Source organism: Apis florea, unplaced genomic scaffold (assembly GCF_048593485.1).
Source record: "Apis florea isolate Af1SG1 unplaced genomic scaffold, ASM4859348v1 contig_3195_pilon, whole genome shotgun sequence".
Lineage (NCBI taxonomy): Eukaryota > Metazoa > Arthropoda > Insecta > Hymenoptera > Apidae > Apis > Apis florea.
Genome location: NW_028256722.1, coordinates 165,021 through 187,558, shown reverse-complemented (window position 1 = coordinate 187,558; position 22,538 = coordinate 165,021). Strand labels below are relative to the sequence as shown.

At 35.8% G+C, this 22,538-nt stretch overlaps 1 protein-coding gene and 1 long non-coding RNA gene across 2 annotated transcripts in view; one reads left to right on the top strand and one right to left on the bottom strand.

The window, feature by feature from the left end:
* The window catches only part of LOC100870761 (uncharacterized), a 124,439-nt gene that overhangs the window by 42,368 nt on the left and 59,533 nt on the right, over positions 1 to 22,538 (top strand). The window lies entirely within an intron of this gene.
* LOC105736779 (uncharacterized) overlaps positions 1 to 22,538 on the bottom strand; it is a 56,395-nt gene that overhangs the window by 31,608 nt on the left and 2,249 nt on the right. The gene's annotated exons all lie outside the window — the stretch shown is intronic.

Sequence of the window (22,538 nt, the reverse complement as noted above, 5' to 3'; positions counted from 1 at the left end):
TTCATTGAAATCTCCGTGTAAGGGAAAACTAGATAATACGCCTCTAAGTAACGCGACGAAACGCCTCACTATTGTTTTAATGCTTTATAAATGATGACACATCAACGTGAGTAACAGGTTTGAACGTCTTTCGATAAGTGCGACTTATAAAGTCTTCCTCCACACAATGATAATACTCCACTATATTATTATATCCCATTTACCATTAAAAGATATATTATTATCTTCCACTACATCCTTCCCTCCTCCAAAGCAAAAGAATATTTCATACGATTTAGAGGAGGAAACAAACAAAAAAAAAAAAAATTATCGATAAACATTCATTTCATTGATTTTCCTTTTAAAAGTGGGGCGCCGTTAACCAGTTCTAAGCGCGGAGACTTCGATGCTCGCACAAGACACGAAGCCAAGTAAAAGCGACCCAATAATTCATCAAGTTCCTTCGATATCGATTTCAAAAAAAAAAAAAATCTCTAATTACACGCGCTATAAACATTTCAATAACAACACCATAGAAGCAATTTAATAAAAATCCCCTCCCCCTCCTCTTTTCAACGATATTTTGCATTTCACGGCCCCACACCTTCCCGCTTAAATCGTTAACTCGACGTGGTTTTTGTTATTTTTCCTTAATAATTCCTCCGGCAGCACGGATCGATCCGTTTGATAAATATTTATCGAGCGTATACCAGGAACGGCGCACGAGGATGCGTTGCAGGAAATACATTTAAAAAAAGGCTGATCGTTTACGCGGAATTACGAAAAATCTGCGAATAGACAGAGGGAGGAAAAGGGGAGGGGGGAAAAAAGCCACAGCTTACTCATCGAATGGAAGCACATGCTAATTACGCTCGTTTCCACAGATAAATGATTATTAAAACGGCAGTAAAATTCACCGACGTGAATTTCTGCGTTTCAATAAACACGGTTTACGATTTTGTTCACCACGTTCACCATATTAGAATCGTGGAGGAGGTTTTTTTTTTTTTACCGGTTGTTCTTGGATTTAATTATGCCACGAACGTTCTTCTGTTGCTGCATTTAAGAGGCAGTAAACGTTAAGTATTTTTACGAATCGGGAAAAATATTGTGGAAATATCGTTTCGTTCATTTTCGTCCATTCGATTGAAAAATTGGAATGAATCGTAATCAAGAAGTGATTTGGGATACGTACTCTTTTTAATAATATTTATAAAGAATCGAAGAAATCTTTGAATCAATTATCAAATCATTACTCTTCTTAATTTCAATTCTTAAAAATTTTAAACTATCTAAATCGACTTCTGAATTCTCCATTCCTATTTTCAATAAAAATTTAAAAAGTATTCACTACTCTTGCAATTCAACAACTCGACACTACAAATTGAAACAAAACAAGTAATTTAATTCCAAAAGTTACTAACCTTGCAAAAACCTATATTTAGAGATAATAAAACGATGCACCCCCTTAGATAGATCCCCTCAATATCAATCCCAATAACAAATAAGGGAGAGCTGCGAATCTCTACGCTCCATAAAAATTTAAAAAGTATTCACTACTCTTGCAATTCAACAATTCGACATTACAAATTGAAACAAAAGAAATAATTTAATTTCAAAAGCTAACCTTACAACAAAAACCTTATGTTTAGAGATAATAAAACGATGCACCCCCTTAGATAGATCCCCTCAATATCAATCCCAATAACAAATAAGCGAGAGCTGCGAATCTCTACGCTCCATAATCCGCAAATAAAACGCGTGGAATATCGAGGAGAATTATTGATGGCCGCCGAGTGGCGGCGCGATAATCGTGCATAATGGCGCCGATGAAAATTTTCCTCTCGGTTGCCAATGGGGCAACCTTTTTTTTCCACGATGACTTTCCATCGTGGCACGCGAATATCGAAAGAGGGCCCCCTTCCCCCCCCTCCCCTCCCCCTACCTGGCTCTCGTGCGCTCGCGTCTGACCCAGATTTTTCTTTTTGCCGGCCGGCTAGATTGCCGATAATGATTAAATCGCCGCGCTAGTTTCGCGGAACGGTCAGCGGCCACGCTGAGAGACAGCAAGCCCCTATCCTTTGCAACCGGGTCTCTCCTCTACACACGCGTGGCTTAACGATTGTTACACACGGACGTGCGGAAACCTGTGTGGAAACGGTTACGTGCGCACGATCTTGGCTGCACTGGTGTGCGCTGGTACACTGCCGGCCAAAAGTTTTTAGTAGCGTATTCGAATTGGAACGAGGATGAGAAATGGCGTGTCTCGATTTTGCGAAACGGATTTTTGCAGTTTGTTGGGATGGGAGATTATTAACAAATATCGAAGCAAAGTATTTCGAGTATGTGTAGACTCAATTTTTCCTTCTTATTAAATATGTGATTTTTAACTTTGATAAAATTAGTATCTTTAACAACCTTCAACTTCCTATTGTTACGATATTTAAAATTATACATTATTTCATTATACATATGAAGAAACTATGATCTCTGTGAAACGCATAACCTATAACTTCCATCTTCTCGATCGAAAAATCGTTAAGAAACCGTTGAGAAGGTTGAAAATTGCAAAAATATCGCGGAATAACGCAACAACGAGAGAAAAATTTACCCATTCAACTTATCCCTTAACTTTTGAACGGGAGTGTATGCGTAATGGAAGCCGGCGTGCACGAGTCGAAAGATCACGCAGCCCTCGTAATCCGCGCGCGTTGACGATCGTATCTCGATCGCGTACACGGAAGAAAGGATTTATCCACGAAATAAGGATTCGGCCGTTAATGGATCGCGTCATATATCGGCTTATGCGCTATTGATCGATGTACGCGATTCATCCGCGTGTATCACGTTTTGTATTAGCCGGGCGAGAGTTGTAAAAGAGTTGGCGGCTATTTTTCTTTTTTTCTTTTTCACGTTGTATTTCCTATTTGATTCAGATGCGAGATAACATTAGAAATTCAAATCTGATGCTCGGCTCGGTATTCGAGCGTTACGTGTACTTGACTCGGCCGAGGGAAGAAATTACATTTAAACGAATCGCTTTTTAGATTGCGCTTTTTAAATTGACTTGTATATAGGGTGGCTGGAAGAAACCTGGATTTATAAGCTTGTTTTATTTTCGTGGAGAGAATAATACGAGGATATATTTTTGCATCGATTAAATTTTGAAATTATAGCGTGATGAGCTTATCGTCTTACTTATTCGCTAATCCCTAATAATTTCGAAGAGAAAGGAATAACAAACGCTTCTTCTTCGCGACACTTTTTCCCTCTGCAACACCAATATTATTTATTATACGCGAATCAAAATTTATCACGATTGATGTGTTCGTGGATGACAATGGACACGCGATTAATCATGGATTAACTACCATGTACGAAATACGAGGAGGAGGTTTTATGAAATCGGTGTTTTTTAACGATATTGCCGATCACGGTGCTCGTTCCCGTTCGAGATTTCTCAATTCGCTCGGCACGCGAAATTTCTCAGCCGACACGAATTTATCTCCTCGTGCTTCCAGCCCATTTATATCCGTCGTGCCTCGTGGAAAAATGTGAGATTGCGAGCGGTTCGAACTCGTATATCGAATATTAAAGGATTTCTTTTCACACCTTCGATTCTCTTCCTTTTTCTCTCCCCGAATAAGTACAAGATAAACGAATAACCAGGAATTACAGGAAAGCAAGAAATACTGCGCAGAATATACAATTAATCCCAGTTTAACCGATCTACACGCGTCCCATTAAACCACTCGCTTCCCTCGAAAGAAAGATAATCCGAGCACGGCCGTTTCGTTCGCGGAATCGATAGAACCGGCCACGATCCAACGAGCACGGTCATATTAAATACAAATCACGAATTTCTCGCGGAACGAGACACAAAGCGAACGAGATCGAAGGAAAGGAGAAGAAGAAAAAAGTAGGAGGGGAGGAAGAGATTCTTAACTCGGCAAAGAACGGAGAGGCGGTAGTTCGGTGGCCGCGTGCCAAGCCCTCGACGACTTCGGTTGAGGCAACCAACTTCTAAGCCGGCTCTCGCCCGTGACAGCTCCGGGCTACGTGGGCGTATCTCTCGTCTCTTTTGCGCCCCACGTTGGCGGGTTGCGCAAGGATAGAGATAGGCAGGCAGGGAGAGGCAGACGTTGTCGACGACGATGGCTTCGTTTCGTTTCGTTTCTGTCCACGGTTAAATAGCTGGGCTGCTAGCTATGTACCTGACGCTCGATAAAGTCGATCCTCTCGCTCCCTCCTTATCCTGCACGTGATCTAAATTAATCTCCAATTGTCTCCAATTATCGTCTGATAAGTGTTTTATTTCTGCTTCTTCTTTCTCTTGTTTTGCGAAAGAGTGAGATTTGGATGTTATTTAGAGGATGAACGTTTATGTGATGTTTGAGTAATGATGCGGTAGTATCGAAAGGTTGGGCGAAGGTCCAATCAATTGAAAAGAATTGTCGAAGAAAATTCGTTTGGAAGAATAAAGTTTAAAGGCCTTAAACGCCCATGCTTCGCTTTCTGGCACGCAGGTGCACTTATTGGAAATGTGTATGGACGTGGAAGAGCAGAGGCGTGCGAAATCTCTTTGAATTTTTATCGTGATTCAACAAGAGGTTCGAGAACGGGCTGTCGGATTCGTTTAATAGAAAGAATCAATCAATGTAGAATCGAACATTGTGAGAGGAGTGGAGGAAGTGTATGATGTTGTTGTACAATGCTGTCCGTTTCTTCACTTTGATGAATTCTGATTCTATCGAATAGATTAGACATTTCGCGGTACACTTCCTCCTTGATGTTTCAGCATTCGACTATGGCTAATGTAATTTCTTCTCCCATGTTTAAATCTCTTGGATAACGTTCCTTCTTTTCTTTCCAAGATTTTTCTCTTTTCCTTTTTTTTTTTGTGTGTGTATATTTTACGAGAATTAAATATTATACGCTCGACACTTTGTTGCAATGTTCGATATCGATCCAACATTATTTTCGAAAAGTTTTCCAAGTGTCTATCGTGGATAGATTTTCAATATCGATTAATCGATAAGGCTTATCATTCCGTATTCCTAAGTTTCTGTCCCTGCATTGGTTATAAATCTCGATTCGTACCCTGCCCGATATTTATGCTACTGTCTCTCCTACAGTCGTGTCTTAATCCACTCGAATCAGAAAAACATATTTTAACTCGTTCATAATTAGCATCGGATTGGAAGAATTTCAGATAACAGCACAGCGTGAACTCGCTGTAACGTAGTTAAAGCTGTTTTATCGAGCATCGAAATCTCCAATAGAAATGTCTATGGGTATTTTTCGGTGGGTGAAGAAACCGTGGATAATCGATAATAATTTCGACGAGAGGAAACTTTTAAACTTTGACCAATCAGAGACAAATGATAATCTCGTCGAACGAATAACATAAAATATTTTTGAAAATGTTTAATTATATGGATATCATAATACGTTATGAAAATTACTTAAACTACCCCAACTTGGCCTAACCTATACTTAAATCACTGGTGAAGAAAGAAAATTTAATATACGTTGCTTTTAATAATATATTTCACTATTTCGAAATAAAATGTCCACGAGCATGCTTAAATAACCTACCCTTGTTTCGAGCAACGTCTAAATTACCGATGAAACGATTCAAATTATTATTGGCAATATAAATAGCACATAACACGAGCCGAGGGAGGTATGATTCACAAAGGCAAGAGGCCAAGATACCTTTTTGTGTCTCGAATAATACTTTCGATCCAGCTTCGCGAACCGGGCGCGATAAACGAACTGAAACCACCATTTAAGACATGAAGTATGTACCTGACACTGGGAGGCCGCCATTCTATTTCATTTCACACTCGCTTTCACGTTTTGCCCTATGAACACGAATGATTTAATAATTGTACACGGTTGAAAGGGATCTCACATATTAGCCGCTCTCAAATATAATTGGCCACGAGGCTACAAAAGGCAACTTGTCGCCTTGATCGTTGAATCCGTTACGTTCCGAATGAATGATTTCATGAACGATACGTATATGGGTAAAACATTGACTGTAATGCTGAATGATTGGAGATAATATTTCGATCCCATTGCGATACACTCGTAATCTTATTCTATTACGGCACGAAGGATTTAATTGCAAAAAAAAATAAAAGAAAAAGTGTCTGGAAATCGAGAATTGAATAAAATTAACCCTATATATACACGTATAATAATAAAATGTAGGATATTGCAAAGGGTTAAAATATTACGTACAATTTCCTCGATTTGATAAAATCGCTCGTGGACAGCTACGAAAATCTAACTCTTCTACGATCCACCTGTTCAACCAACTTCAGAATTATTCCTAGCGTGTTTCGAGGAATCATAAGAAACGAGAAGATAACAGAGAGCGGGGCAAAAACGAAAACAAAAACAGATGGTTATTCGAGGAATCATAAGAAACGAGAAGATAACAGAGAGCGAGGCAAAAACGAAAACAAAAACAAAAGATTAAGGTAGTAATTCTTCGAAACGAAAAGTTTCTATTTATTTCTCCGCTTCCCTTATCTTCCAAACACCGTCCAACAATAAACGAACTCCATCGTAACGAACGAGATGATTGACGAGATTCAACGAATGTTTCGCGGCAAAAGGGGGGAAAGAAAAAAGGATCTGTTTCGCGAGAGGATTGTTGGCACGATCTCTTCGCAAGGATTGTCCAGAGGCGAGCAAACACGAAATGACGAAACGAGGCTAGTTTCGTCAGCCGATCGATCGACACCGGCGGCGCTCCACAAAGAAAAATGCACTGCTCTCTCTCTCTCTCTCTCTCTCTCTCTCTCTCTCTCTCTCTCTCTCTCTCTGTGGGAAACAATTCAACGAACGAGCAATCGTTACCCTACATAGCGCCCGTCTATTGTTGCATTCGTTTACGCGCCCAGGCCCATTTATTAACTCATTACCGAGGACTTCTCGTCAGCCGATCTTTCATCTGAACGTGGAATGCACACGCAGCATTGTTGCACGATTGTTGAGGAAGGCTCGAAACTTTTTCTTCTCCTCCCCTTAATCGAAAATAAGCAAGTTTTCTTTCTTAATTAAAGAGTTTCGTTGAACAATTGAATATTGCCGAGCTTCTTTTTATTGTTATTATTATTAGAATTTTATTGAAAGGAGAATTTGTTTGAAAGTTTGAGAAGTTAGGGGAGGAATGAAACTTGTTTTATTAAGTAACTTTTCTCCTTTTATAATTTAATATTCGATTAATTAATCGAAGAAAAGGTTACGTTACTTTATTTTTGATTAATATAAATAAATTCTTCCTGCTGATTTTACAAATGGAGATAAAAGAAGAACGCTTGGAGAGGGAAAAAAGGGGAGGTCTGAGAAACGACGAAGGTCGAGCAAACTTCGGCTAATAATAAATCTCGTGATTTTCTCGACGGAGAAGAAGAAAATTAAGGAAAAAAGAAAACAAGGTCACGTATCACACCATGTGTAAAAAAATTAGTAAAAAATGTAGCAAGAATGAGCGAAACGGAAAATGTATAAACGGTCAGACTAATCTAATCGCGATGAATTCGTCAGCTATATTTGCGTTTTCACGATTCAGTAACTTTCAGGAAAAAGAAAAAAAGTGTTACATCATTCGTTTTGTTTTAACGGGTTTAATCTGCACGATATAATTATTGGACTCGACAATTCTGATATAAATTGAGAACTGCAGATTGCCTCGGGATGATTTAATTGATATTTTGTTTCGATATGGATGGATGGAAACATGGAAATTGGATATCTCGATTAAAATTTATAGTTCACAAGAAATTTTGGTATAAAAATGTGGAATAAGGAATCAAATATTTAAAAAAAAAAAAAAAAAAATCACTCGATCAAAAATGATTCAAAGAACGTAGCAGAGTTATAAAATTTTAGAAAGTTATAATTTATGTATTAATTGTTTACGTATAGATTTTAGACATTAAATCATATTTATAATTTTCGAGTTAGAAAGTTTTAGAAAGTTAATTTTCAGCTATTTTGAGTTTTTAATTATTTTAAACAAGAATGATGAAACACTTTTGAATTATTACTTCGATTAAACGTTACGTGAGAATGTGTTTGTTTTACGAAGAAATTGAACTTGTTGTAGTATTTTGTTCAATTCGTACGTATATATATATCAGATTCATTTAATGAAGCATTCCAGTTTTATTATCGTAATAGTGATTTATGTATTCCATTGAAACTATAGCAATGCAAACCTGATAAACAAGCTATTCGCACTAATAAATATACATAATAAATATAAAGTGATATCATAATGATATACTAATTATACACGTCGACCATTTATACGGATTTTCTGTTATGGAATAATAAAATAACAAATGAATAAAAGAAATTAGCAAGAAACTTGATATTATCTTTCAACTTGATCTTACAGCACTTGAAAAAATCAAAAAAAATTTATGTACATTTTTCATGTATTTACTTTAATTTATCGCCATTAATCATTATAATATTCCTTTAAAGGATCATCAATTCATATTTAAACAAACAAAAATTCTGCTCAAGAATTCACACATAACTCTTCTAAACTTCATGCATAATTCAAACAGATAAACAACAATGCTCGCATTAGTAGCCAACTTCTCTTCTCTAAGAAATTTATTACACCTGATTTCTTAGATACAAAACTTTTCGATTTATATCTAAACAAAAAAGAAACTGACTAACAAAAATTCTCAAACATTCTTCCTAAATTTCAATCCCTAAATTTCAAACCTTTCAATTCATATCCATACAGAAACCAAGTAAAAATTCTGCTGACAAAAATAATTTCTACAATCGCAATGTCGATCGAAATAGATATCGAAGAAACGACAAATATCATTAAATTGGAGAAATAATTTATTACATCCATTTTTCTTAAGTACAAAACTTTTCGATTTATATCTAAACAAAAAAGAAACTGACTAACAAAAATTCTCAAAGATCCTTCCTAAATTTCAATCCCTAAATTTCAAACCTTTCAATTCATATCCATAGAGAAACCAACTAAAAATTCTGCTAACAAAAATAATTTGTATAACCTCGAAGAAACAGATATCGAAGAAATATCGTTAAAATATCATTAAATTGAAGAAATAATTTCCCGCGACACATCTGAAAACGGAACAAATATCAACGACTCGAGTCGGTTTATTAGGGAAACGAAAAGCGAGTTAAAGAGAATAGGCCGCTTTCGTGGAATAACTCGGTCTCCTCGGGCCCGTTCATTAAGCTTAATAATCGTGATTAACCATTATCCAGCAACGGGCACGATCGCCGATTCGAGTCCTCGGCCTTTACTTTCTCCTCCGTCGTCCCTCGAGAGCTCGACGAGGGTCCCTCGATTTCTGCCTCGCCGCTTTCCACGTGAGAATAGATCGCCGATAGCATCGTCGCCCCATAAATATCGCGGCTGTTGCGCGTTACGTCCCCACCTTGCGGGGGCATTTTTCAACCGCGATCGCTTAACGATACACGGGAAAACGCACGGCACGAATAATTAACGCGCGATTTCTTACGCGCCGCCGTTTCGATCCGATCGAAACCGTTCTCAGATTCTTGTTACACGCGTTATAATGGTATTATGGAATATATCGGTTGGTTGTTTTTTTTTTTTTTTAACACGATTTATTCGAGAAAGCGGTGTGATTTAATTTAATTCCAGTTAACAATCGGATTGATACGCGTGTCGTAATGGAAATAGCGTGGAATGGAGAAGAGAGAAAGAGTTTGTTCGATGTGTTTTTGGAATGGAAGGAAGTTAGGTATAAAGGGGTACTGTTGTCGAATAATTGAGATAAATCTGAATAGGTTTTATAGGTAATTATGTACGCTATTTATGTGAACTTTTTCAACGACAAATCTTGAGGATTTTTGCACAAGGGAAAGAGAAAGAAATTCGGAAACGACGAAGTTTACTTTCTAAAGGATTCTCGAAACAGATGAATTGTAGAAAAATTTGAGGAAAGGAAAAAAGGAGGATTTTTTAGATCCCTTCCACGAAATTTATTTGGGATAAATTATAATGGAAGATATAATTTTGGTTGTTGTTCTTTTTTTAAATATGATTTATTCGAGAAAGTGTTCCGATTAATTTAATTTAATTTAATAATCAGCGTAACGAGATAATCAAAATAACGTGAAACAGGGAAAGAAAAGAGTTTAGAGTAATTTAGAGTTTATTTGACGATTATATGGTTTTGGAATGGAAGAAGATTCTAGAAGCTAATAAATATTAGGGGGTGAAAATGTTTGTATGAAGATAAAAAAAGATAGAGTTTTAATTTTTCGTGCTTGTTCGATTTGGGTTATTGCATGGATCATAATAGAACGATGGATTAAATCCGAATATTTTATACAGATTTCGATAGATACTTATGCACTATGTCTTTTCAACGACAAATCTAAAGAAAAAACAAATTTTTGTACAAAAAAAAGAGGAAGAAATTCTGAAACGACGAAACCTACATTCCAAAGGATTCTCGAATTCGGATGAATTGTAGAAAAATTTGGGAAGAGAAGATAAAAAGGAGGAGGGAGGATTATTTTCCGGATACCCTAATAATAATATAAAGGAAGTTTTAAAATTCTAATTGCAATGCTCCCTCCCAGAATTTATTCGAGTATAAATTATTCAGTTTCACAAAATCGCAAACTCCATTCACATGTTAAACCCCTCGTATTTTTTGAACATGACAGTCATACATTATGTAAAAAGAAGAGGAGGCGAACAAAGAAGTACACCAATATGTGAAAATGTGTGCCATGCGGCATATACGATAGAGATTTGCATATAATGGATAACACAGTGGATGGAAATCCACGAATTTTGCAAGCAGCAGCCATGTTCCGCCATTATCACTTCATTTTTACTTTACTCTTTTTCAGATGTACGTAGGTTTCAAACTCTCGGAGAATATCGTGTTATACAAATTGTGAAATTAAGTGTATCTCTATCCACGTTCCTTCGACTTTAAAACTCTGAACGAGAACCAATCGAATTTGAAAATTCGAATGTTTCTCTTTCACCCGCGAAAGTCTTTACAACAAACTTTATTTTTATTTTATTTTTCCCTCTCATAGAAAATATAAAGGAAAAGGATTTTAATTATTGCAAATAGACGAGAAATGTTGCTATCGTCACAAGTCATGGCGTTACAACGTATTCGTATTCTCGCATTGTCATCGATCTTGGTGAAATTCATGCGAAAGACAGTTCTCAGAAGGTAGAATTGAAATGTATTTTTCTTTCCGTCAACGAAAGGATGAAAATGGTTTCTCTAAAAAAGTCGAGGACACACGATTTCGAATACGAGAAGGAGGCCAGGAAAATTTATCTTCCCCGTGAATTATTTTTAAAAATAATAATAATTGAGAAGGGGAGGAGGCTGTTTTCACTCCTTTAATGTTTCTCGACGAAATCTCCCCCCTCCAAGAGGACATCGTTCAGGAAAAAAAGGGATTTCTTTTTTCTCACGATTTCACGCCACGGTTGGAAACAAAGCTCGCGGAATAATCGGAAGTTCCGGCTGCTAGGACCACAGACCCACCAGTTTCACGACCGTTACACGACCCAGTTTCCGGCGTATAGACACAAATTGCCTGCCAAAATTAATTTCGTTCTCGCAAATCGATTTTCGACCACGAAAAATTCCATGCTCGTTGAACGAGGATCTTCGCAAATAAACCGAGATTTCTTCAGATTTCTCTGTAACTCCCAATCGTTCGACTTGTAATCGTCTTTATTTTCTTTTTTTTTTTTTTTCCAAGGAGAGAAGCATACTCGTTCGATTCTTGCGAAGAATTTCTGCCAATTTATTCATTATTGCAAGAAATTTTTCGTCGACGAACTTTTTTTTTTTTTAAGATGAAGGTTTAATTGAAAATATCGATCGAGATATATAATAAGATTAATCCATTAAGGAGAAAGCTATGAAGTAAGAATTGATAGGTTTGCGAGGATATTATTGCAATTAATGCACGTTCGATTCGAAAAATTTTTTAATCAGAGAATACGCGAATTTTTACGATTTTGTTGTGTTATTAACCGTTTATTCATTTCCACGATCGAGCATCCAGATTTCTTGAACCAGAGATTACACACTCGATCGATAATTCAAACATTGATCAATCCGCGTATCATAGAGCAACGTTTCATTCCCTCCCGATGGATTAATTGACGCGTGTTTACACGTAAACGGTTGTCATGTCGAGCATTTATCGCGGTACATAAATTCGTTCATACGGGACGTGATGTGACTCGTTGACAGAAATGAACAGACGCGTTGAATACCAATGAATACCGATGAATCGGTTTTTCCTCACCTTCGTATCCAGGGAATCCTATAAACTCGGCGCCTTACGACACCATCTCCAACCGATCCTCTCCAACTGGCTTCTCCAACCTTAAAACCCGACCGACTGTATAAATCATTCGATTTAACACTTCTCTGTCTAACGCCGTCTCGCGGATAGAAACGTATGAATCGAACGCGCCAAGTCAATGGCTATTCAAGTAAACCAACAGCAATACTCGCGATACGGCATTATAACGATCGAATAACCATGATGTCATTACCTTGGATACAGACAGTTTATCACAATTTCCCATTCAGAGGCAATGTCGAGTGATAAATACTTCGATTCTTCTTTATTCTATCTCTCGATCGATCGATAACGTTCGTCTAAAAATTTTAACCCTTTCGTATAGTCACCATCCTATATTTTATGTAAATTTACCAATAATGTGTATATGTAATATAATTATATTCTCTAGTTGCGTTGATCGGTAATCTTCTTGAATGTAAACACGATGATAATAGATCTGTTCTATTATCCGTATGTTATCAGCGCAATGTTTACATATACATTAAATTACGACGTAATGTATTTAGATAAATATAAATACTGTGTTAATCATAACAATCCACACGGAGAATTATCGCAATGTAAACGAAAACGCGCAGTTTCAACTATGGAAGAGAAATACGAAATAATTAAAGATCGTCGAAAGTGGTGAAAGTGCAATGAAATTAGCAAGAATACATGGTGGATGGTTCGAGGAATGTAATTCTACTGGCTTACGATAAAGAATTTAATGCGACTTAGCGGCTAAAAAGACCTTTACGTGTCGAAAGAAACCTTTTTCGATTTACGATTTTACCTGAAAACCATATTGTTTTATAAAAAATTGCAACAGATCCATTTCGAATTTGTATCAAAATAACGGGACCCTTACATGTCGAAAGAAACCCTCAATTTATTTCTACTCGATCTTTTTCGATTTACGATTTTATCAACTGAAAACCATATTGTTTTATAAAAAATTGCAAGATCCATTCGAATTTCGTATCGTGAATTTGTATCAAAATAATTGATTCGTTGTTCTAGACTGTAAAGTGAGTATGAGTGTGTATATGTTAATGGAACTCTCTCTCTCTCTCTCTCTCTCTCTCGAAAAGATCGAGAAAGAAATTCGATACTATATATATATATATATATACCGACACTTCTCTCGACAAGCCCTAACCTCTTCGACCGAGCTGCCGTTTTCTTCGTTGAGGGGAGGAGGAGAAATAACTTCTTCCCTCGAAAGGAGGAGGGAGGGGAGGAGAAGGCTTCTTAACGAAATATCGTATTTCCAAAGGCGTGTTCCAAATGGATATCGAAAAGGATCGGATCACTTTGGGCTGATCTCATTCAATTAACGCGTTCCATCAGATCGGGTTGCCGGGCGAATTTTAAAATTCGCGTGAAAACGAATCCTGTTACGGTGCCGCATGCACAAAACTGGAAATTTTGCACGGAATTAATCAGATCTCGTTTATTATTTTTCTGTTGTCAAAATGGACAGAAATTGGGAAATTTCAAGGGATTTTGATTTCCTTGAAAATTGGACAATCTACTTTCGAATTCTTTTCTTTTTTTTCGATTGTACGAACGATTTTAGAGGCACGATGTAATGGAGAAACTCGATGTTAAATTTAAATTATAGAAATGTCATTTGAAACGAGATTAGATAGAATAGGGGTTTTTTCTTTTTTTTATTTTTATCTATCTATCACGATCCTACGCGTAAAATTGAAAAAAAAAAAAAAAAGGAAAATGAATGAAAGAAGATTAAAATTTCTAGATTAAAAAAGCAAGATTGCGAATGTTAACTAATCCACGTGGCGAGATTTATCAAGGTTATCACCAACTCTATAATTGTTCGCGGTTCGTTAAACAGAAATGTTACACCCACGTTGCCCCGTTTTCAGAGAAGGAAATTTCCAGGTTTCGTGAACGTTTCGCCTCGCGTTCGAACGCAGAGAACAGGAAAACCGTGAGGTTAGGTGTCGAATCGACTGATTCTGTTCTCTCCCCCTCCTTTTTGAAAAAATTTCACGTCGAAATCGTGAGATTCCACCAAGCGTGGAATAAGATATTTCTAATAATATTTCTGGAGTACAAAGAGTGTCGAAAAATTGGATGGGTCGAGGATTCATTCAATTTGGAATAATTTTCATTTGAAAATGAATTTTTTCAAAATGAAAATCAAGACGTAAGATTAACTATACTTCTTAGAGATTATCTTAAAGAAATTTTCTATAAAAATTGAAAGGCGTTTTAATCTTTTTAATTGCGCTTAAAAGCAGGCCGCGAATTAAAGAAAAAAATTAAAAAAACCATCGGCACAATATCATTAAGAAGTTGTTCTATCTTGTACGATTCTGCAAGAAAGTATGTGAATAATAAAATAAAAAGTAAAAAGTATTTTACTGTTTCTCCTATAAGTATGCCTATCACTAATCATCTATCATCATCAATCATCCTGACACAAGTGACAGTCTTACGCTTATTACACATGATTAAATATCCAATTTCAAGGTTACAGTTCATTCTTCATCCATCTATCCGTTTTTCCTGGTCCAGATGTGTATCAATGAACGCTTTTTCTTTTCTTTTTTTCTTTTTTTTTTTTTTTTTTAACCAACCATAACGAACTCTCGTCGTTAAAAGTTTACGTACGAATTCCTTTCAACTGTATCGAGCAAAAAGATGACAACTTTTAACTTAAAACATCATATCATAGGAACGAAATTAAGCAAACGATTCTTATTACCAAATTGTTTGCGAAATATTTTATTTATTTGTTACCCGTTCGAATAATGATATATCGAATTGACTGAATAACCGTAATGGATTATAAATAAGAAGTAATAAATAACGATTTATTCGCGGAGAAACACATTTCAATTCGTCCCAATAATTTATTCGATCTACAGGCCTGATCTGATAACCCTCCACCTCTACAATCATTCAAATAATAATGTCCCAACAGCAATGATATCCCGCTGTAAAATATATATTTCAACCTAACAGGTTGTTTTATCTCTAAATCTGAACCATTAGGACCGAGATCGTATAGCGTTTTATCACCAGGCAAATTTACAAACTGCTTTACCTCTATCGCAAGTTTCGAACGAGAAAAAGGGAAAAAAAGGAAGGTAAAAATTTTATATCGAAAAGTTCAATGAAAAGTTAGTTCAATGAAATTAGAGAGAGGGAGAGCAAGATATATGGATAAATGTAGTTCATTGATATAGGAGAATTAATCGAAGTCCATTATTCAATAGTTTCAGGATGTTTAAATATTCTATCATTGGAGTGTCGAATTATACAGACAATTATTCAAATAATCTACTATTTGTTTCATTATTTGCATGTTCCAATTTTATTACTCTTCATTCTTGATTCTATACCATCATCCAAATATTTCAGAACTTGTTATTATTCACAGAGTATTTCTCTACTCGAATATCTCCATTTTCAATTTTCATTCTCCTAAAAATAATTTCTTCTCTTCCACTTTCCATTCAACAAATTGAAACAATCGAACAAATTCATCTGAAATTTCAAAGAAACAGATGTCCCAGACAACAATCAAGTTCAATCCTCGATTAATCGACAAAAAGCCGTTCCACGATCGAGATATCGAGCTTCCATTCGGTATCGTTTTCGTCTCCATTCCACCCCGAATGCCGATCAACAGGTGATATTTCGAGTTTAATTCGATTCGAGAGGAAAGACATTCGACGGTTCCTCTCCTCTTCCTTTTCGCAACTTGTTGCTTGGAACGCACACACACACACGCGCGCGTTCCTCAGCCGAGAGGCGGCGAACCGAGTTACAGTTACCAGGCTATATCGAATTTTAATCGAAAAACGAGATCGCGCCTCACGGCGGCGTAGGCCGGCCTCGTTGGCCTAGAAACGTTGGCCAACTCGATTCCCGAACGAGAGACACCTTATGCAAGGGTGCAAACGATCTGATCTAGCGGGATTACTTGGAGGTGCAACGATTGTCGAATATGTAATTTCAATTAATCGTGAATAATAATAATAATAATATCGAAGAGAATATTGCTCCATTCGATCCAATTTAATTTTTTTTTTTTTAAAATTAAAAAATTTAATTTATGGCTGTCAGAAGATTGTATAATTGACGAGTGATTTCATTGCATTCTTGAAATATTCAACAAAAGTTTGGCAACGGATAATTTCCGGCCAAGAGATGATAATGATATAAGAAATTCGTGTTTCGAATAATCGTTGCACGTTGGAATTCTAATTAAATTTTAAATTAATAGTAGTCGCGCCTCTCTAATATTTCAAGGAAAAAGTTCGAAGGAAAGAGAGGTGAGATTCATTCATCAAGGATGATTTATATGCTTAAAAGGTGATAATGTATATTCGGTGTAGGATTTGCGTGAATCTGAGGAAACAGAGACAATTATTTAGGAAGAAACGAGGATACTGGAATTAAGAGGTGAATGCGTGGTTTATGCGGGTATAGGTCGCGCTTTCTGGTCAAAGGTCATGGATTCGAATCCCGTTGGTTCCTTCATTTTTTTTTTTTTTTTTTTTTTTCTTCATTTCTACATTTACATTTGTGAAATTTCACTTTGGGGATATGCGTTTTCTAAAAATTCCTGCTTCAACGTTACTTTTATTCTTGAAAAATTGTCTTTGAAGGTTTTTTTTTTTTTTAATTTAATTATGATATAAGATATATATATATATATATATTGGAATGGAATTTGTTTTTCATTTCAGAAGAAAAATTGCAAAGGTTTTTTGAAGTGTCTCGCATATATTTCCATACATCATGCTAAATCAGAGAAGAATTATGTTTTATTTCACATCAAAAGTAGCAATTTGCAACTAGAGCTAGGAATACTTAGGCAAATTAATTTTTTGCACATCTTAAGATCTATTTTTCCTTCTAACGTATATCTCAATTTGCTTGATTTGTATATTTTTGCATACCTATTATGTGAATTCTCAACATTTTTCAACACGTTTAAATTTTTCACGAATAAATATTCTATTTAATTAAGCAACATTATACTTCTTGCTTAATCAAACGAGATAATTTTCCTAACGTAAGAAATAAAATATCATTATTATTGAAATGTTTATCAGCTTCGTCAATTTTTTTTTTTTCTAATTTTCAAGAATACTTTTTGAAATATACTTTTTTACTACGTAATTTAGAAAATATTTAACGAGTATGGAAAGAACAATTTTATCACCGTTGAACGGAATATCGTCTTAATTTTGTATTTTATTCTTGGAATAATGACTCTGGGAATAATTCGTACCACAAGAATATCAGCAAAATAGAATGTATCAGTACATCTGGGATTTATTTATGTTAGTGATTGAGGAAGTAGGTGTAATCAAGGCCAAGAATCTTTTTAGAGTTTCGTGAAGTAAGTAGAACTCATGGAAATGATGGAAACGATCGAAGAGTTAGCAATCCTTACTATATTATTTGCTCGTGATATTTTAAATATTTACAAAGGAACACTATGTCTAATAATTACTAAATACAACTAATACTTTGTGAGAAAAATTAAAATTATTGTAATTTTCATCCTACAATTACAAATATTTGATGAATATCAGTGTTAATTCTTTTTAAACTTATATATTGAAATACCTATACTTTCCTATAATTCCACATTTTATCTCCAAATATCAACTCTATTATTTATTATTATATTTGTTTTTAAAAACAAATTTTTAAGCAATTTTTTTCATAAAATATTTAAAAAAAAATCTAAATGCGTGTATAAATATTATCTGGCAAAAGAAAGAAAAGAAATAAACGAAAGATATCTTATTATTTATCGGAAAAAGAATAAGATTCTGTTCGATACGAAAAAAAAAAAAGAAGAAGAAGAAGAAAAAATGGATTGCACAAGCAATCGTTAAACGGATTAAAGGAATTTTAATTCCATTCGATTAAGGCGGCACGAAGGTTTCAAAAGTAACACATTAAATCTCATGAGTTGCAATTACTCACGCAAGAGACTATGTTGGCTAATGTGATTTAACCGTGTTGTACATATGATTGAAAAGCCTCGAGGTCAAAACGTGACAAGTTACATTTTGCACGACGATCACGAGTATGTTGGATTAATAGAAATTAATAGAACAGAAGTTGTGAAATTTCCATAGAATTGAACGAATTAACTATTGACCAACTTCATTTCTTAAATTTTTTTCCTAATCTGATAATGAAAATAAAATCTACGATCTCGTAAGAGATGATAAATTAAACCTACACCGACTTACTTCGTTTAAACATTCTTTTCTCTAATCTGATAACAGAAATACAATCGTGGAAAAAAGGAAATGATGAATTGAATCGCAACCGAATTATTGTATAACTGAAATATCATTGTAATCATTTCGCTTCTTTAAAAATAATAATATTCCAAAAAAAAAAAAAAAAAAAGAAAAATTAACAAAAAGCTTACGAAATTCGTCGAAAACGTTACTCGAAAATTAAATCTCGATTTCCAAGGAAATAAAAAACGAAAGGAAAGTCGGTTACATAAAAGAGTTACCTAATATAAAAGGAACAAAAAAAAAAAAAAGAAAAAAAGAAAAAAATTAAAAACAATTTGATCTTTTTTCATTTCATTATGAATTCATTAAAAAGAATTTAATTATTTTATAATACGTCCAATTACACACTTTTTTTCACAGTGTCCTGCGAAATTTACGATTCTACGTACTTTACGACTCGACGACTCGGCACGATTTTCAACGTCAATGGAATAAAAGATCAAATTTGACAGGAAAGAGAGAGAGAAAGAGAGATTCCTTCATCATCATACTTCTGCTGGCAATAGGAATAAAAATTACGAGTATTCGCTCGAGTCTCGACTCAAGAATCAGGTCCATTGAGGTTAAAGACGTAATTTAGCCGCGATTTCCTAGAACACGCCGCGAGGAAATTGCCAGTTAACGCATTCATTCCATCGACTGCTAACGTCCATGCGTTCCTTATATATATATATATGTACAAAACAATATTCAACGGAGAGAAAGGGCGAGCGAGGGAATTAGGAGAGAATTAGAGTAGAAAAATAATCATAAATTCGCAACGTGTTAACTTGCCAAGAAATCTACTATCGCTAATTCAACATTTCTTTTCTTCAAGACGGAATAGTTTTCTTTTAAAAGCTCGCCACCGAGTTTAAAAATAACATTATGTCCTTTCGATTATTCATTTTTAAACACCTCGATTTTTAAATATTCCTAATTTACAGATAGCTTTCACACAAATAGCAACATTTTAACAATTCCCTCGAAAAGGATTATTATTTTGAAAAAATGTTTCGATATATCGTTCGTATCGTTATTTAATTCAAAAAATCAATATCTGTAAATAAAAAAAAAAAAAAAAAAAAAATCCAATGAACTTTCGACGCTAAAGTATCACGGTACAGATATTCAGAAACAATGGTCCCCCCCCCCCATCCCAGGCAAAATTCTTTTCACGTTGCTCAGAGCTCGAATGTTTGAATAGACACACGGTCTGCCAGCTACTTACAGTAGACATAAGTTACACTAAACGCGTACTGTTTCGATTCTATCTCCTCGCTACCTAACAACCCTACCAGTCGCCATAACTTCAAACATTAACGGCGTTACAGCGTTACGTTTCTTTGTGTTGCGTCCACCGACACGGTTGTAAATCTTAAGGGAACGAATCACGGAATTACGGCCCACCCCGTGATTACAAACCCCGTTGAATTAAGCATCGCTTGTTCGACGCTTAATGTAATGTCGTTCGTCGATGAAAGGTGTATGCTGCTCTTTAACGAAAAGGATAAATTGTACTCGTTGTACGCGTAATGAATCGGATCCCAATCGATGCCCAACAATCAATCGGGCCATTTCGTTTGTTTAATTTTTATTTTTAATTTGTTTCTCGATTCGTTCTCTTCCTTCGATTCGGAATTAATAACGTTCTTAAAAACCTATATTTGTATTTTATTTTGAAAAGATTCAAATTTTCATTTTTGCAATTCTTACTCTCAACTTGTTAATTCTACATAATTGTTTGAATTTTCGTAATTTTAACACACTTCGATGATGATACTTTCTTAACTGAAAGAAACCGACAAAAATCGATCGATAAATAAATCCATGCCTAAACCCGTTGCCAATCAATTTCTCCATTTAAACAGACAAGAATTACAATAATACGAAATTTCGTTAACCAGATGCGATTTAAGAAAAAACAGAACTATCGGTGAGGATTGACAAGATGGAAGAGCGGCGTGGCTAATGAGTTATGGGAACGTCAGAAAAGAGAGGCTTAATAAATCTGCACCGAGAGATCCGATCGCGCCGAATGCATTTCTTTGATGCTCACCGGGTATACCGAGCGGTGGATCGACCGTGTCCACCCAAGGATTTATGCCCGCGACGAGATACGGACGCGGTATTTTATCCGTTTTCTTTTTTTTTTTTATTCATTTATTTTTTTTTCTTTCCTTCGTCCCCAAGGAACCGCCGCTTCGAATAAATTTTTATTCGTTCAAGTCGCAGGCTCGATAAGTGCGCGTGAAAATATGGCGAGTCCTTCGATTCTCTTTCGCTCGGTTTTCGCCTTTCTTGCGTTTTCTTCCGTCTTTTTTTGGGTACTTTGAAACGCGAGAGAGGGAAAGGATCGAAAGAGGGACGTAATTAAGATGCAAGAGAGGAAACGATAATTTTGAGAATTCTCGAGTAGGTTGTTTCGTGACTTTACTTACTTACTTATTTACCATCGAGTTAAGTTTAAAATTATTTCGTAAAGAGAGGAGTGGAGGATAATGGAGATTCGTATTTACATTAGGAAAAGAGATTCCGTAGTTCGAGAATATAAAGATATTCACATTGTTACAAAGTGTTGCATGCTCGCGAGTTAAAATTACGTGCATCCCGATAATAAATGTTCATTTCACCTAGTGTATAGCTGCGTTTAACCCAACACCACACTTTCTACCATTTCATTTTTCATCCAAACCGCCATTCATTCAACACCCCGCATCCTTAAATAACGCCATCCTACCTCATTCACCAAACCTCGCATAATATCAATCATCCTTTCCAAATAAACCGGTACCCGTAACTTTACTTTTTCCCCCGCGCTTTCGCGAAACACCCCATAAAACACCATTAAAAAAGCATTCGTTTCTCTCTCTCCCCGTCAAAGGTCACTCGTTTGATCATTCATCGTTACTCGAATTTCCAATCTTCTTCCCCTCGAACCAACACTTTTACTCCACGCTCAATAAAAAGGAAAGAATTCGCGTTTACTCTCGCAAGATCCGATTTGATTTATGTAGTTCCCCTCGATCTGCTCGAGACGCAATTACACACCGGCTAATAGCCCGTATTATAAACAATTTGAGGATCAAGCTGGAACGGTTTGCCGCGTGTGATTTACCGAACATCTACGAAGATTTACGAATCGTGGATAGGGTTGCGCGATACCGCTTCTAAATAAGATCCGCTCGATCGGCAATAAATCAATCGGGTGTCGAAGATAAATCGATTCGAGTGCTCTCGCATGACGTGTTCATTCCCCGCGAGATATTTCGAGGGCCTGCCTTTCGAGGCCGATCTTTGGGCACAGCGCATGATTTTTGAATTCCCCGGGCTTTTTCCCCTCTTTTTTTAAGGATTAATGATAATTCTAACGATTATTAACGGTTGCTTGGAGATCGGTAATTCTGACCGGTATAATTCTCTTTGTCGCGTGGACGAGCGATTATTTTAGAGACGCAGGTTTGAAAATATGTGTATATATATATTTTTGGAAATTTTTAATAACAGTGAGAATAGAAATTTGAAACTGGTCTTCTCAATCTTACTCGGTTTAACTTTTAAGCGTTAAAGTTATTCATGCTTGAGAATGATTAATTATTATCTCATCACATTGTTCAGCAACAAACCATGACTGTGCCCGTGATCAGCAATTATGCGCTTAACGATCCTTTCGTAATTCAGTTCCTAAGTTATCTGAGCTATTGCTCGCGTTATAGTGAGAAATTTGAGTAATTAAAGGCGTCAATGTAAAGATGTGTGGACAAGTGGCTATAAAATTACGCAACCCTTATCGAGAATTTTAAAGGAAGATTATAAGTAACGCTTCTGGTATCGATAAATAATACTACTATTTTCATATTCCCTAACTTATAT